We start from the raw sequence: 19,340 nt of genomic DNA on the forward strand, positions 1-19,340 counted from the left end.
GGGAAAACCCCCACTATGAGCATGACTGATTGTTAAGTCATGGTACTTAGGTGGTTTTAAACATTAGCTAGTGCTTTATGATGAATAACTGTTAAATAAAGTTTTGAGGACCACTGGTTTTTAAACTTAATCATACTGTTAAAAAAGGAAGCAGTAGCAAAGGAGTGAGCTAATTGTAAGATGTGGCTAAAAGAAGCTAATCTATTCTTAACCTCACTTCATAAATGACAGCAAAATTAAATGGAGACAATCATGAATCACAGGAGGATGAGAGTTGGATAACTAATTGGCCTATTTTCTGTGCTGTCAGAATCCTCTCAAGTAATTTTCTTCAATTATAACTGCAAATCAGCATGCTATTTCCTCCACATGAACTATCCATTGCCTAAAGACTAACTAGGTATCCTGGGATAACTCATGATGAATTGTTGTAGAGTATTTTCCACTAGTGAATTATTATAGAAGTTCACAGTGAAGAGTATTAAAACTCTCTAAAATTCTATATTGAAAAAAAATCATTACATGCAAAGACTTCCTATTTTGATCATTAGCACAAATTAGATAAATCATGAACAAATCCTATGAAACAAAACAAAATACAATACTATTGCTCCTAAATGCTTACCTGTCCTCAGGATGAACTTGGCCCATTATTGTTAAATAAAGGAGATGCTAGACAGAAACTGATGGGAATTTAAGTATGAGTTGCACTTTTTTTGTAATTTAGTTCAATCAATTCTGTTTACTTAGTGTGACTTATATTCTCTTACATCACCTGGTTATATAAATTTTCTATGACATACACTCTCCTCCAAACATCAACATACTGCTATCCAATTTTCCTAGAAATAAAAAAGTACTGTAACTTCAGGTTGTCATGATTTTAAAAGAGTGATTATCAAAATGTCCTATTTTCTCTAAAATTCATGTTCCTTTTATGTAAATATGGAAGCTATTGGACAAGTAGTCTTCAAGAGCTTCCAGAGAAGTGACCCTATTTTGTATGGCAATATCCAGTTGCAAAAAAAAAAAAAGTGCTCACTTCAGCAACACATATAGTAAAATTGAAAAATTGAAATGATACAGAGAAGATAAGCATGTCCCCTGCACAAGGATGACATGCAAATTCATGAAGTATTCCATAAAAAAGAAAAAATAATAATAATTTGAGGGGAACCTCTAAAGTTTAGGCAAAGTGTTTTCATAACAGACTTTTCAGATATAAAAGTCTCCTATGTTATTCAGTATATTAAAATCTATGTAATAAGAAAACACTACTATGATGTTATATCTATGTTATTATAACATCATAAAATTTTATTAGAATTAGATAATTGCTACTACAAAATTATTTTAAGTCTGTTATACCTCTTCCTTCGAAACACTTACTTGGGGAATTTGCACCAAGTAGGAATTTAATAAACATTGTTGAGAGATGAGATTTTTAAACCATAAACCTATTAGGTATTACACAGAATTTTACAGGTAAAGTGGGGGAGGTACATGACAAAAATAAAGTTAACCTTTAGAATTATATGACTCCTCTTGAGAAATATTCACTTAAAGGTCAATAGCTATTTAGACAGTTGAAGCAAGGTTTCAAGGAAATAAAAGCACATCATTTTTCTGTAAAGACTCTTATATATGTCTAAAACTACAACTTGAAATATGTAAACACATTGTGTATTTGTAAGAACTATTCAAAACCTCAAATGAAAATACATTTTTTCTTTAGTTTTGTTTGCTTTTATTCTGAGATTGGTGAAGGGGTAACACAAGAAATCTGCACACCAAAGTATGAATTTAATGGTGAAAGATTTCATTGTCTTTTGGCCTTTTGTGTTTCATGCCTCTAAAAATTCTTTTAATGATTGGACACCAAACTCTAAAGAATTTTATCTACCATGCATAGCAAATTTGACATTTTTCAAAAGTATGGCAATTTTTTTCTAGTCAATCAAAATGAAATGTTGTATAAGATGACTAAATTTAGGTGGAAGATTGACAATATTGAACATTTTCCTTACTCACTTTGCTTACCTCACACTGCAGCATTATTACAATACTTAGCAAAAATAAATACTTGCTGAATGTATGCTTAAGAAAGTCATAAAAATAAAAGCTAAATGCCAATATAATGTATCTTCATAAAAAAAGCATCTCTCTCTTGCCAATCCACCATGCCAAAAGGAAAGAAGGTCAAGGGAAGAAGATGGACTTAGCTCCTGCAGTAGAAAAGAAGTAGAAAGAGAAGAAATGGATAAATACCTTATTTAAGAAAAAGCCTAAGACTTTTTGCACTGGACAAGACATACAGTCCAAAAGCAATTTCATCTACTTTGTAAAATGGCCATGCAACAGCTATTTGAAGCAGTAAAGGGCTATCTGTTATAAAGACTTGAGAATGCCTTCCTTCATTAATCAATTCACCAAGTCCTTGAACCATCCAATAGCTATTCAAATATTTAAGCTTGCCCAGAAGTACAGATAAGAGAAAAAAGAAGAGAAGAACTAGACTGCTGGACTGGTTGAGAAGACAGCTGCTTGAAAAGGCAATATCACTACTAAGAAACTACTTTTCCTCTGAGCAGTTGTTAACATTGTCACTGCTTTGGTTGAGAATGAGAAAGTTGAAGTAGGGGCTGGGGTTGTGGCTCATGGTGGATCACTTGCCTAGGTTGTGTGAGACATTGGATTTGATTCTCAGCATCACATATAGGTGAATAACATAAAGGTCCATTAACAACAAAGTATTTTTTAAAAAAGATAATTGATATAGTGTGGATTATACATGATATGGATCCAATCAAGCTGTGTTCATGGTTGCTATGTGTCATAAGGTGAGAGTTCTCTACTTTATTAACAAAGGGAAGATCAGATTGGGATGTTTAGCTCCCAGGAAGACCTTGCCACTGTCAACCTTACACAGGCTAAAATTCTAAAGACAAAAGGAGCTGAGCCCAGTGGTGCACATCTGTAATCCCAGAGAAGGAATCTCAGTTGAGAACATGGAAAATTTGAGACCCTGTCTCAATATAAAATGTAAAGAAATAAGAGCAAAGGATGTAGTTCAGGGGTAGTGTCCCTGATTCCAATCTCCAGTACAACCAAAGGCAGAAAGGGAAGGATGTAGGAGGTAAAGAAGGAAAGAAGGAAGGAAGACAAAGGAGGTCTGGTTCAAATGGCAGATACAATGGCAGATACCTAAAATCTGTGACACAAGTTGTCAAACTAGAAAAGGCAATGTCTATATAACTTGCAAACCAGACTGCTTATAATATTGTTATGGTTTACATATATAAAAATAATTTTTCTTCAAAAAGTTAAGTCATTCAGGCATGGTGGCTCACACACACAATCCTAGTGACTCAGGAAGCTGAGTCAGGAAGATCACAAGTTGGAGGCCAGCCTTAGCAACTTAGTTAAGACCCTGTCTCAAAACAAGACAAAACAAAAAAATATATAAAGGGCTGGGATGTGGTTCAGTGCTAAAGCATCCCTGGTTTCAATATCCAATACCACCCCCAAATTAAAAGTCATACTGGTTTTCAAACACGAAACACATCTATGAATCATTATGGGATGATATAATTGTGAAATATTAAAAGCTTGTAATAAAGAATTGTTTCATTTGTAAGAGTGGCAGAGGTAATTTATACTAACACATTCACATGTGCACATGCACACACACACACTACACACACTGACATGTTCAGACTTTGACATTGTAGGGTATTTGCATATTTTATTAGTTTATCCTTGAAAATGTTTCAAGGCTATTTGAAAAATAACCTCACTGTTGCTCAAAAATTTTAACCTTATTTAAAAGAAGAAGACAATACTTATTTAATTGATAAGTATACTTTATTCTGAAATAAACAATTTGTTTCTTGAGAATTTGGTAAAAGTTTTAAAATTTCAACCTTTGTGTGAATCACAGTGATGAATAAGAATCTTAATCCAATCAAAATTTAAAAGAGCTTAGAATGTTTTTTGAAGTTGGTTAGATAGAAAAGATCGCAACTAATGTGTGTAGGTGACAATATTTAATTTTCCTTAATAAAAAAGTCAAGATGTTAATTTACAGGAAAAATAAAAGGATTTTCTATTTATAACTTTGTTTGATTTATGACTGAGAAATTTAAGTATTTGTGTTACTATTATTGTTTTTCTTTGTTTTATGTGGAATAAGTTTAGGTGTATTGTGTATATAGACTAATACCAAATAGTCATGAGTGATATTCCCACTTAAATTTTTGACTATTATAATTAAAATATATTTGGTTAATTTCATATGATTGTCATATGCATGTGGTGCTTTATTTGAGTAACAATAACATGAAAAATTGAAATTTTAATTTACAAACCAAGTTAGATATAAATGCCTACTTGAATATAATACACCAATTTGAAAGAGACAGTAAAAAATATAATACTTAGCTTAGCCAAAAGATATTCCTGAAGTATTTATTGTCAAAGTAAAAGCATAAATGATAGCTCTCTTAGAAGAAAATTCTTCTATTAGAAAAGCAAAAAAAAAACAAAAAAAAACAAAAAAAAAAAAAAAAAAAACAAACACCAAATCTGCTGTCTCTTTTTTTTTCACTAGAGGAGATTTACTTTTATAAATACCAACTTGTTCTAAGTTAACTTCTGGGAAGTTTTCTTAGTCACTAGTAGTGACTGTGTCTAAATAAGTATGCTATTATAAACCAGTTAGTCAATTACAGTGTATTAAATGTAAGTCAGTATGCACATCTAACCTTGTGACTAATAATTCAATAAAAATATAACATGAACACATTTAAAAAATAGACAATCAAAATTATCCATTCAGATATTTCTAATTCTAATACCATTACTATTAGCTGACATTTGCTGAGTTTTTACAATGTTCTAAGTCCTATATATTTTTCATAGGTCATCTCATGTTAAACTCAGAATATCAGCCTAAATTTACAAATGATCAAATTGTTAGATATTGTGTCATTCTAGTTGATATACAAAGAAATAGTAAAAAGACATACACTTGAAATAGTAAAAAGAATTTTTAAAGAGTCTTTTTATTTGGTATAACAAAATTTGGAACACAAATATCATCATAAGATAAGGCTAATAAATGATTCCTAAGCATTCTTCAACTAAACTAGGGTTAAATTTATCTGTATAAACTATTTGTTTAAAGCATGTTTTAATTGACACTATTTTACTTTTATGAGGTAATGTATTGTGTTAAATATACCAGTTGGCATATACTATTAGGTACAATAGAAATCCATGTCCACATCCAGCCTTCACCTCCATTTATGGGGATGGGGGCAACACAGACCCAAAATGACTGAGATGAGAAGAAACTAGACACCAGACCAAGTCACTGAAAGTGGCAGATAATTAATGAATTAACAAAATTCAGACAAACAAGCAGACAAGAAATTTGTATCTAAAATACCCAAGGTAAAATATACAACAAATTGATGACTTTTATTTATCTTTCTGACGTCAGGTGTTGAACATTTTTCATCACACCATTACATTTAAGTATGGTGATTCTTGTCCTGGAATCTGGAAACACATCCCAGTCACACAAATATTATGACTATGTTTTATAGGTGAAATTTTACAGAAAATTGAAAGGATCAACATGGAAGATAGAGCACAAATTACTGGGGAATGCATATATCAAGGCTAGAACAAAATAGGCACCCAATTAGAGAAAATAAGCAAAAGGTGGTTGTTCACAAAAAGAAGTAAGTAAAATTTGGCACAAGGTACTGGGGTCAAAATTAAATAGGCAGGAAGTTGGCTCACTGCTAGATAAGCTGATGCTCTAGGAATACATTGGTCTTCCTATTTCCCCTATCAAAGGGCCAAATTGATCCAGAGCCTAGGAAGCTTTGAGTCCTGGAGATAAGGACTGCTAGCAGTGAAGCCTGGAGATTCCAGGAACAAGAAATCAGAGCTAGCAGTATAGAATAAACTAAAATGGACCCATAAAATTAGGAAATATTTGTTGTAATCAGTTTTGCTCCTTAAAAAGTGAGTTTTCTGTAGTATAATTTTATCTATACACATTTTAACATGACAAGACAGTAGATGAATACTATTTTGCACATCTACAAACTCTTAGAAGCAATACTGATTTTTTTGAAACTATCATAATTTTTAGTCAGACTTGTCTGCAAGATAAATCTAAACTTCTTGGAAATGAAAAAAAAATTTAAAGGTCTATGATTTATGCAATATATGATTTGAAAAAATTAAATTCACTGATGCTTTAAAATTAAACTGAACTAAATCAAATCTAAACCTTTCAATCATGTTATTATAAACAAATATTTTTTAACCTTCTTTAATTTAGGGTCCTAAAGTAGACACTGGATTATACAAAGACTGGAATTGATTGACAGGAGTGACAATGTTAATGCTAGTATTTTGCTAAACCAACTGGTCAAGTCTTTACAAAGAAAATTGATTTGTAAATATATTCTACCTACAAGAGATGCTGGGTTGCAATAAACATATTGTCACTATGGTATTGTAAGTTGTGTTTATGCTTATTTTGACTTCTACCTTAATTTGTGTTGGGGTATATTTTGCATATTTTAGGAATAAGAATATGATTTATTGCATAATATAGTTCTTGCCTATAATAATATTCTGTATTGGAAATCTCAGTGAAAATTCAAAAAAATATATAGATGCAACGCTTGACATTATCCTTCTCCAGACTATGCAAAATATTCAGAATCCAGGAAGGGACCCTTTAATAAGCCACATTCAGAATAGAACAAGATGCACCCCTACAAATATTTACCCCTGGAAACTTCTTAGCTTTATTATTTCTATGTAAATTAGAAAAGCAATTTTGAACCACAATATTTGGTTGGGTGGCTCTAGCACTCCCAGAGGGCCAATATTAAGTCACTGACTTATCATTAGAAAATTTTAAGATGCAGAGAAATGGAACATTTGAAGTTGGAGGACTCTCAGATATTGAAATTGAAATGCCGTAACTATGCCAGATGAAGGATATACTATACATGTGCATAATGAGAGCTACACACAGTAGAAATTCCATTTTCTAAAAAAAAAAAACTATAAATGGGATCACCTTTTATTACTCTTTAGACTTGAGGTGAACATGAAGTAGACTTGACATTTATATCTATTCAGGTCAGACACTCATACCTCTACATGGTGTGATTCCAGGAGTCCCTCAGGAAAGACTGTTCAGTCTTAATGAATGCATAGGCTTGCTTTATGTTTTCCCAAAGCCAAGAAAGGCTCAGTTTGAGCTTGGCTAATATCCAGGTTTGGAGAGCAGAGAAGCATGAGATGACTGTGAATATATTAATCAAAAATGCAGAGCACTGCTAGTTTTAAAAAGAAAAGATATAGTGTGTTATCACTCCACATAATGTCGTAAGCATCTAACAAATATGTAGCCAAGACCCAGCTAATGCTCAAGTTCTTATGAATCCACAAAATAAGGTGCAAAGATGAGAATATTTCTCCAATGAAATTTATCCAGGGATCAGAAATAAAACTTACTTTATGTCATAGATACTACTTTATAAAGTTAAAACTTGAATTTTAGTAATTTCAGAAATCAAATTTGAAGAAGCCACACTTAGTTAACAATATAACTGTCTCTCATTCAGTTTTACAGTACTCAGTTTTAGTTACATATAGTCAACCATGATAAAAAAATAAATGGAAAATTCCAGAAATCAACAAGACATAATTTTAAATTGTGTAACATTCTGAGTACCATGATGAAATCTCACACCATTCCATTTCATCCTGTCTGAGATGTGAATCATTCTTTTGTCCAGGGTAGGCACACTGTATGGTTTACCTTCACATTATTCATTTAGTAGCTGTCTCAGCTATCTCTTCAACTGTTGCAGTACCACACAGTTTGTGTTCATGTAAGTCTCATTGTAGTTAATAATGGCCCAAAGGACAAAAATAGTGATGTTGGCAATTCAGATATACCAAGTAATGCTTATTTTAAGTAAAAATGTAAAAGTTCTAAACAAAAGGAAAGAGAAAAAAATTATATGCTAAAACTAGTACCACCTATCATAACTTATTGTTACTACATTTCATGTCTAATTTATAAACTATATTTTATTATGGGAGTGTATGTACTAGAAAAACATAGTATATGTAGGTTTTGGTACTATTTGAAGTTTCAAAGATCTGCCAGGGGCTTGAAATGTGTTTCAGAAGATAAGAGGTCTACTATAATGAAATTTAAATAACACAAGCATTGGTTTTTCTTTATTTGAATCAATCCATTCACTTCAATCCTATAAAGCTCAACAAATCTATAAAAAAAACAAATCTATAGAAGTTGTGATAAGAAACAATGGGTCAAATAGCTACAGAGGGCAAATAATTTGCAAGACACTGGCATTTTGACAAGCAATGAGTATATTTTGTCTGGAAAACTTCCTTCAAAAATGTTTCAGACAATCAACACTGGTTTGATACTATGTGAAATCATAATGAGTTACTCATTAAGACATCCTGTGGTTAAGTTAATCAATTTTTAATTATTTTTTCATTTTAACCTATATATAATATCTAAAAATCAACTGTCATACATATTGAATTATATGAATATAGAGTATCTACTGTGTATTGTATAATACAGAATATACAAAACAAGTAAAATATAATCTCCTTCCTCAAGAACTTTAAATCTACTAGGAAAGATAAATATTTTGACCAGTTTACAAATGATACAGAAAAGGGTAAATACTTTAGTTGAAATACATTACTACAATAAAATCATTTATTATAGTATGTAAAATTACAGTTAGTTATAATATAGTCAACAATTGTAGTATGTATAATTGTTAATCAATTATAAAAATGTCCTACCTACTGGGCACAGTGTCACATGTCTATAATCCCAGCCATTCAGGAGGCTGAGACCGTAGGATTACTTGTTCAAAGACAGTCTTAGCAATGGTGAGGCACTAAGTAATGCAGTGAGACCCTGTCTCTAAATAAAATACAAGAAAGGTCTGAGGATGCAGCTCAGTGGTTGAGTGCCCCTGAGTTTAATCCCTGTTTACAAAAAGTCCTACTTTAAAGGAAGTTTAATTTTTTATCATATATAGTTATCTTCTTTATTTCTCATCAATATTTTCCCAAACATTGGGGGAATAAGTTTATTTTACAGCCAGAAAGAAATGTTCCATGTTGTTTGTTTCACAGTGCTGGGGAAGTATCACTAAGATATGAACAAATAAAATGTGTATATGTATGTACATAATATATATTGTGGGGCAAACATTCAGTATTCATAGCATTCCCATAGTTAGTATTTATGCAGTCTATGGACTGAAACTATCTTTAAAATTTTAATTAGCAAATACATGGTTCTTACTCTGCATCAGACACTATTCTAAGTAATTTTCTCATTAATTCATTTGATTCACTTAATCCTCACAACTTTCAAAAATGGGTATTATCTGTAGTTTAAAGAAGGCACAGAGGGGTTAAATAATATCACCACTTACTTCCTGTGTGACCATTTATAAAATAGGGGAAGAAAGGATCATTCTCTATAGCAGCATCCTATCCTTTGTCTTTCCAATGAACAGCACTTTCAAGTTACTTACCTGTTCCCTGCTATCTTGCCTTGTTTCACACTTACCTGTTCAACCTTTCTAGATAAAACCTTGGACTTTTTCTCTACTATCCATAATTGAAATACACCTATTTATAGGATTTGCTCGCTGATTGTACACAAAAGTCTGGTCTGATAACCTTATTGGGATGCCATAGCAAATGTGTTAATCATGTATTAGCTTACTCTAATCTGCTCTTCTCGGGAGCACTGAGTAGGAGAGTTCAGGTCCTATACTAATTACCCTCACTGTGTTATCTCATTTAATAACCACTACAACACTATGAGACATATTGTAATCTTATTTACTGGAAACTGAGACACAAATGTTTAGATAAAATGATCTAGGTTTGGTATTTGAACCAAGATATCTCTGACTCCAAAGCCTGTACTTACATCCTTGAAAATATTCTGTCCAAATCTGAACTGGTGAATATCTGGCATGTAAGCTTCCACTATTCTCTCCCATGTTCTTGATAGTCATTGCTAATTAGTCAATCCTTCTCACTGCAGTACTCTTGTCTATCACTACAAACTAATTGGGATTGAACTAGGAGATAAAGTGGTTTTATGACCCTTATCATAATCCAAATGTGAAACTTTTTGCATTTTTTATGTTTGAAGATTTTACTTTAAATGATGTCAAACCTACCTGCATTATTTCTTTTCTCTATTCTTTTAGGCAATACTACTGAGATTGGAAGAAGAAAAAAAGAAGCTGGAAAGGGACAAAGTAGATTTTCTAATACCAAAATTCTATAAGATTTAAAATAAGCTAAATTAAGCTGGGTGCAGTGGCACATGCCTATAATTCTAGAGGCCCTGGAGGCTGAGACAAGAGGGTCATGAATTCAAAGCCAGCCTCAGGAGCTTAGTGAGGCCCTAACCAACTTATGAGACCTTTCTCTAAATTTTTTTTAAAAGAGATAGAGATATGATTCAGTGGTTAAGCACCCTGTGTTCAATTCCTGGTATCAAAAAAATGCTAAAATAAGTGATTTTCCACATCTAGATCAGCAATATATCTTTGTTTTCTTTCTTTTCTTTTTCTTTATACCAGGGATTTGTGATGAGACAGAAGTCTTGACTATAGCAACTCCATTTTTTTTAGTAACTCCATTTTGTGAAACAGCCATGCCAACTAGAAAGGTCATGACTGGAGCAAGTTGTTTTTCTTTTTGATGTGGAAACCCTCAAGAACACAGAACTATCTAACTGGGTTCTGTTTCTGAAACTGGGGTATCTGGGCTCTGTTTCTGTAACTGGGGTAACTGGCCTTATTTTGATTGGCTAAGCCTCCCACCACCTGACTGCTTCTATAACTTGGCTTACTTGCATTGGCTAAACCCCCAAACATCCCTTTGGTGATTCTTTGGCTTAAATATGAGGTCAAACTGAAGGGGGTGTGCCACTCTATCTCACTTTTAGAGAGTAGAGTGTTCACCTCTAGCCAGCAATTAAGGCTTAATTGTAATGGCATGTGTGGTCTGAGAGTTATTTGAGGGTCTCTGTATGCATATAACAAATTGAACCCGGGGGCACTTAAACACTGAGCCACGTCCACAGCCCTATTTTTTAAATATTTTTTTTCAGTTGTAGGTGGACACAATATCTTTTATTTTATTTTTTATGTGGTGCCTCATGCAATGCTACATGAGTGCTCTACTGCTAAGCCACAACTACAGCCCCACAAAGCCCTATTTTTTTGTTCTTTTTGGTTTATTTTGAGATAGGGTCTTCATAAGTTGCTTAGGACCTCACTAAGTTGCTGAGGCTGGCTTTGAACTTGCAATCTTCCTGCCTCAGCCTCCGGAGCCGCTGGTATTACATGCATGTGCCACTGCACCCAGCAAAATCAGTATTATCCTTTAGTGAACAAAACTGAAAGACAATTTTAATCTTAAGTGATGCTGTATAATTAAACACAAAAATGTCAAATTCATAAATAATCTGGACTTGACCATATACTGTATATTGTAAAGTAGTTAGATGAGTGCTAAGTCATATAAAGGTGTATGGAAGCTGTGAAAATCAACTCTTCATTTTCTTTCTCAAGTTAAACAACAAACATGACTTTCAGTCAAATCCATGTGCCCATTTACAAAGAATGAAAAAGTTTCTAAGACAATATTGGTAAGTAGTTTGATTCATTTTAGCATTAAATGCATTTTAGGTCTTAATTTCATATAAAAATGTAATGCATATGGCCTTATTTTTGTCCCCAATTTTATAACAGTTAAATCAGCACCAAGTAGAACAGTTTATGGTTATTGGTATTAATAGATAATATACTGAAAAATATACATATATATTATTTTCATTGTAAGGTACAGCATATGCACTTTTTTTACAGTATCTTTGCCAAAACTACCACAATATTTCAGTGATTTAATTTAGAACTCTCCACTGTAGATATCTATTAATAAAAACAGCCTTCTCAACCAAGATCCAAATTCAGAGTGGTACAGAGACTAAACATATATTCCTGGTAAGCAATAATTTTAACAAGTATAAAATAACAAGGACATCTTAATATTTATGTATCACTTTTGATTTATAATGCACTCATTATGAATTTTACTCACTTAATCTTTATAATAACCACTAGAGTGTTTATAATGTAGGTCAGTTATTCTCACTTCCAGAATTAAGATTCAGTAGATCTAGATGGACCACAAATCTGAGTTTTACATACTCATCTACTGGTAATTCTAAGGAGATATCCCTACTCAGAGTGTTGATTCACTCACACAAGCACTATGGGCAACTGAGAGCTTGCAGGAAAAAAAAAACTCATTAACTTGGGCTCCACCCCAGACCTATTCATACTGAATATAAATTTGCATTTTATCAAGATTCACCATGTGATTCATATGTAAATTAAAGATTGAGAAATAATTCTAACTATACTTTAAAATCAGATGTAGTTATCCTCACTTTGGAACTTAGTATCCTCATCTGCAAAATAGTTTTAAGCAATACCTGTTTACAAAATTGTTGTAAAAACTAAATGTTGTAAAGAAAAAATTTGCAAGTTTTCAGGCAATGGTCTTTATTAATGTTATCATTCATTTAACAAATATATTAATAAAAATATAGGTCAAAGACTGCTAGGCTTATAGTGTAAAATCATGAAGAAGAGAGATACATTTCCTACTGTAGTGGGCATCATTATCATCATGCAATAATAATAATAATAATGTTATTGATATTAATAACAATATTATCATCATTATTAAAGATATATATTTAAAAGATGTGATATAAATATCATTAGGGTACTATGAAAAACGTTTCTCATCAACGGTGCAACATGTGAAGTCAAGGAAAAGCTAAAATATTGATTGGCTTCATAGAGAGGTCATGGCACAAAATATCTGAGGGGGAACATGGGAGGAAAAGAAGGAGAAAACCATACATGTCCATAACTATATACATCATTTTTCCATCATCATAATGAATTCTTTCTTTGTAGGTAAAATCATATTGAATTGCATATAATAAACACTAAAGAAAATAGTATGTGTGACTCCTCTCTAGCTCCTACTTCAACATTTCCTTTGCTCTGGCCTTTTTGGGGCTGTGTGCCCAGGACTTGCTTACCTCTTCTGAAGAAATTTTCAGAAACATATTCAATCCTACTATGCCTACTGTGGTTCCAAGAGAACTGATCACACAAATTGCCCTTCATTTATTAGGACCAAATGTCTCTCTCATGTGAATGCATGAATTACAGGCAAAAAAAAAAAAAAAAAAAAAGAAGCCACCATAAACAACTGCTTGACCCAATGTTGAAGAGATGAAAAGTAATGCACACTTAGATTCAATTTCTGCCTGCCCCAAAATACAAATCAGAAACCCATAGCTTTCATTGACGAATCTCTTAATTAGAAGGTGGGATTCACTCTCAATTAGAGAAACAGATTGAGGTGCTCCCTTTAAAGATAAAAACATCGAAGAGTGTGCAGCAGTCTGGTAGTGAAAAAGGCAATTAGGCATATCACCTGGAGCCTCCTTGCATTTACAGGAGTGAATGCACAAACAAAACAATTACTCCACTCAAGAGGCACTTCACTGTTGCTCAGAGAGTGAAGGGGATGAATCAATGTTGATGAGTATTTAACAAACGTCCTTTGAGATTAATTCCCACTAAGAAAAAAAGATAATCACCCCCAGCCACACTACTTTTGTATACTTTCCCTGAAACCCCATGGAATTTCTCAGAAGGAATATGAAGATCATATGTAGAGCACAAGGAAATGCAAGAACTTTTCTATCTATGAATTTACTACATCTAAGAACATCAATTATTTTAGCCAGCTGTTTTGTGGCATTTCATTTATTAATTCATTCAATAAATAGCACCTATTTTGTGCAAGTCTCTACTAAGCACACAACTGTAGTCAAAGTATGTAAAAGAATAGTTCACTATCCTCTAGAATCTCATTACCAAGATATTTGGCCAAATAATCCATTAGATAATTACAGGAAAATGAACTCAATATGTTACAAAATATGTGATGGAGAGCTGGTATGTGTGTGTGCATGTGTGCCCACACATGCTCATATATATATATATATATATATATATATGTGTGTGTGTGTGTGTGTGTGTGTGTGTGTGTGTGTGTGTATGTGTGTGTGTTCCTGTGCAGTAAGTAAGTCTAAACATGAGAAACATGAGAAAGATCAGAACATGAAGGATATTTAGTAATATTTTGGAGATAATCATATGTGAGACCTTGAAAAGACTCCAGGTTTCCAATTTGGATGCTTTTAGAATATATCAAAAGAGCCAGGTAAGAAGTGGAAAATGCAATAATATTATTTGATTTTTTGTCTATATGATCATTGTACAACCTAATATTTTTTTCAATTTGATTAGTGTAGCACACAGCCTAACCCACCCACATTTTTTACTAAGTCCAGTAGGTTATCTAATCATATGCTCAGCCATAGGTTTTTCTATATAGTATATCTTTGTGCACAGAGGAAATGTGATTTCAAGAGTTTTTCAAAGTTCTACTGTCTATATCAAATAATTCTTCTAATGGTCTTTGCTGTCTGGTATTATAAAAGAAAAAAATCAAAAAAAGCAGAAATAAGGCTTAAAATTACAATCAAAGAGGGAAAAGAACTAAGAAATTTAAAGACATCTTCATGTATAAGTAGTTACTCCCAGAATCTAGAAAGATGACCAAAGATCCACATCAGTAGAAAATTCCACAATGAGTGTCTCAAGGGCAAATTTTGATTTATCATTCCTAGGAAATATCATGACAATTCCAAGGCCCAACCACAAATTATATATGATTTCCTCCCATTAGGCATAATTTAAATATTTCAAGGTAGCTTTTAAGTAAACAATTTGCCAAATGTATAGTTTAATTTAAATTTTCTCTCTATTATTTAAGTTATAAGCAGATATTTGGACACCTATAAGAATGAATAAAATGTCCTAAATATTCAAGCATATTGCTGTCATGAATAGTGAATTAAGTCTTCTGACAGCTTGTTGACTTTTGATACATACTAAAATTTGAAAATAAAATGCAAATGTCAGAAAAGTTTCTACAGATATGATTATTTACTATGATTAGCAAACAGTTGTCAAAAAGTACCAGACAACCAAGAAAATTCATTTTTACTTTGCATTTCCTTTTAATGTAGGCAACACAACCTTTTGTGTTGAAAAAAATCCCTGCTGATATTTACTAGATGTCTTGCTATTAAATTCAGTTCTATCTATTGCATGATTCCAAATCTCAGAACAGAGATTCCCTTGATAGATACTTATTAACATCAGATTTACAACTTACTCACCAATCAAAAGAAAAAGTTCGACTTATTTTTCCTCCTGGGGAAAGCACTAACTTTAACAAAGTTTTACAAATTCATGCAATGGATCTATATTCCATCCTTTGCAACTTTGATTCTGCTGGAGCTATACAAGACATCAATTTTGAATAGCACATAAACAGATAAACAGTCTTTATACTCTTTAGGCTTAATTTTATTTTTCTCAATTGATTTGAATTGTGGTAATCTTAACTCCAAACATAGCACTCTATGTCAGATGCTCTAAATTTTTCCCAGTGCGCCTACCACGGAGGTGTTATTGTCACAAAACATGTTAGTAATAAAGTATGGGATGTTCATTGCAAACCCCTCCTCACTACAGGAAGAACAACACAGAGTTTGTCTCATGATGTATCAGAAACAAAATATTTCACCCAAACAATAAATAGAATCATTGCTTACCTTTTTGGTCTCATTTTAAAAATTATTAATGCCTTAATATCTAATATTATCAATCCCCCTGTATCTAAATGCAGACCACATGATGTTTTTGAATTGGACACTTTGTTTATTGCTATCCTCTATCTAAAAAATATATTTTCCAAATTCTCATGTAGTTTGCCATCAACACTTGGTCTTTTCTTAAGATCATTCAGAAAGATTTACTTTTTCTTTAATCATTTCTTCCTCCTTCACCCAGATTGTTTTCATTATCATTATTATTCTTCTGTGTCTCTTAGCTCTAGAAATAAGTATTTCATTTCTCTAGTTGCATCTTAAGCACATAAGGCTAAAACAGTAGAGAAAATAAAGCCATTTGAAAATTATTTCCTTGGGAGGATATCCCACTAAAAACATATTTACAACTTCTCATCTATTCATCAATCATGGCTAAAATATTTTTCAAGTCTATTTTAATGAGATAGTTGTCAATGGCATGATTTACTTATGTTTAAATTTTAACTCGGTTTCTTAGAAATGTATGCAAGCATTTAGAAACTTAACCCTGAGATGGTTATGGTTGGTTGCCAAACAAAGGGCAAGAGAGCAACTACCCTACATTAGATTGTTAAGAAGAGCAGTGAGTCACGTCAGAGAGAAAACTAACTCTGGTATTTACTTTTGGAAGCCTAACAAATCACTTTGGTATTTGGAAGAAGGATAATGACAGTAAATACCATAGAGATATTTGAGAAAGAGACAGTTTCCATGAATCTCCTAACTCAAGATGTCCTTAACATAATTACCTTGGTGTCTCTCTCTTTCCAGATACCTATAGATGGTAAATGGATTCTTCCATCAGTTCATATATTAATCTCCTACAGGTTTTCAAATACTTTTATTTACCTTTCTGGGAATTCTGGAGTACTTTTTGTCTTAGTCCTCTGGCTTTGCTGGCAGTAATGACATAGAATAAGTAATTAGGATACAGAATGTGGAAAAGGAATGTTTACTTCTTCACCATCTTTTTTTTTAATCTCTTCATTTTCTTCATGTATTTTAGGACACATTTTGTCTTTAATGACCCAATCACACTTTGGTAGAGAATACTAATTAACAATAGAACAAAACAGGTAATTTATGAAGGATGGTTATCTCTTTTCCCTTCACTCCTCATTCTCTCCAATTTACTTCAAATTTAGATTTGGATGCCTACATTTTTCTATTATATTGAATTTAATAGAGAAAAAATGCTTCATGGATGTTGCAAACCCTAAAATCTCCAATTTATTCTATATAGTTTTAAGATAGCAAGGACCTTAATGTTGGATTTCATACAACCATTTTCACTTAAAAGTGAATTTTTAAATGTAAACAGTGTTTTACCAGACTGGCAAGAAGAAAAGTGAGTAAAAATGTATCTCAGGGGATAATACATACCTGCAATTCCTTTTGTTTTATTTTGTAACAATTGAATGAAAAAGCAGAAAATAAAGGCCCATTTTCTTCAATAAATAATGAAACTTTGAAGTAAGACCTATCAAGTATTGGCAAAGAATAATGCCACTTCATATTAATGTATGATCATTTTTTGACTAACTATAATTAATACATACCAATTAGACATTTGAAGTTAATTGTTAATTGGCATCACTAAATGACAATCTCCCAGACAATCCCATCATAGTTTTTATTATCCTTAATAACACCATAAAACATATTTATTGAAAGTTCACAGGTTGCTTTGGCTTTGTTCAGGTGTTAAATTTCAGATATCTTTATTTATATTCAAATGAAACAATTGGAATACAAACTGTTGAACTCCTGAAATAGGCCTGATATCAGTTGGAAAATAGTATCACAGCCTTCTAAGGAGCCAAATTCCTCTAAACATATTGTAGAGAACTCTGCTTTTACAAGAATGGATTAGTTTCTATTGGAATCTTCAAATAATTAATCCTTCAGATGAGAAAATAAGAATTGCAGGTACAAACCTGATGCCTGGCACTTGCATCACACTATGCAAACTTGACATTGAAAAAAGAATATATATTCTATAAAAGTGATATTTTACATGCTTGTTATTTAGAAGACAATATCAAAGAGTAAATATGCATGTAGAATAGCACTGCTGAGGCAGCACTGAGCTTTTGGGAGAAAACAAACAAACAAAATATGGCATGCTCTTCTTTGTAGTAAGTTGCCCGTATAATATCAGCTAAAACCTACTAGTTGACATCAGTCATATAGCCCACCTCTATTCATCACCCATCTTGGAAAGGCACTGAAAACTTAAGATATGATTTGGCATAAATGGCACTACTTCTCCAGGGACATTGGCAGATGATTTATGTACTGACTCTGACAGTGACAGAGAGTGTTTCTCATATCAAAGCAGCCTCCTCTCATGACATCTCCCCACCTTACTCAGTCCTACTATAGTTTAAGAAATATTGAAATTCCAATCCATTTTTGTGAGTCCAACTGGAAGCTGTGTGAATAAATAGATACTGGCAAAAGATTTTGCCAGCATATTACTCCAAAGAGGCACAGTATGAAAAGGGCATATATCATATATCTACAACATTTCAAACAAGTTTTTGAAAATTAAATCTGTGGTAGAAAACTTGGTGCTTTGCAATAAGTGATCCCATTTTTTCTCTTTTCAAATAAACAAAATTTTATTTTACTCACAGGACTTGATCATTATTACAAATGTCAAAAATTAGGTTGAAATTTTAAAAGGATATATTTTATGTTGTCCTTGGCCAAGAAGAGTTTCTAATCTCATTACGGAAGATGAAGCACATCAAACTCTTAGAAAACAAAAGAAGATAATATGGATATAAGTGCCAGATTTAATGCTACACATAATTAACCATTCTGTTACTACCAGACTCAATAAACACATTTTCCATAGATAATCTAAACTCTCTCTAAACTTACTTTCTATTTTTTTGTACTTGGGATTGAAGCACAGGCTCTTAACCATTGAGCCACATCCCCAGCCCTTTTTTTATCATTTTATTTATTTATTTTTATATGGTGCTGAGGATTGAACCCAGTGCCTTGCACATGCTAGTTGAGTGCTCTACCACTGAGCCACAATCCCAGCATCCCATTTTTAATTTTAATTTTTCGTTTTGAGACAGGATCTTGCTAAGTTGCTCAGGGCCTTACTACATTGCTGAAGCTGGCCTTGAACTTGCAATCCTCCTGTTTCAGCCACCCAAACCACTGGGATTACAGGCATGTACCACTGTGCTGGCTAAATTTTCAAAATATTTCAAAAAAAGGATTTGTCCTTACATATTAGTTAGTTATATTTTCATTGATATTTCATATCTAATGAAGATTTTAAATTAAACCCACTTAAAATAATTCCTAATAAAACTTTAAAATAAGTGAACAACAATTGTACCAAGGGAATAATTTGTATTACATATAACACAAC

General features: G+C 32.4%; 1 non-coding gene across 1 annotated transcript; it reads left to right on the plus strand.

The window, feature by feature from the left end:
• Positions 1-1,039: 1,039 nt before the first annotated feature.
• Positions 1,040-1,149, plus strand: LOC143639636 (U6 spliceosomal RNA). The gene has a single exon (XR_013154779.1). It is a non-coding gene; the product is annotated as a U6 spliceosomal RNA (small nuclear RNA).
• Positions 1,150-19,340: the final 18,191 nt, after the last annotated feature.

The sequence above is a fragment of the Callospermophilus lateralis genome, chromosome X, assembly GCF_048772815.1.
Source record: "Callospermophilus lateralis isolate mCalLat2 chromosome X, mCalLat2.hap1, whole genome shotgun sequence".
Classification (NCBI taxonomy): Eukaryota; Metazoa; Chordata; class Mammalia; order Rodentia; family Sciuridae; genus Callospermophilus; species Callospermophilus lateralis.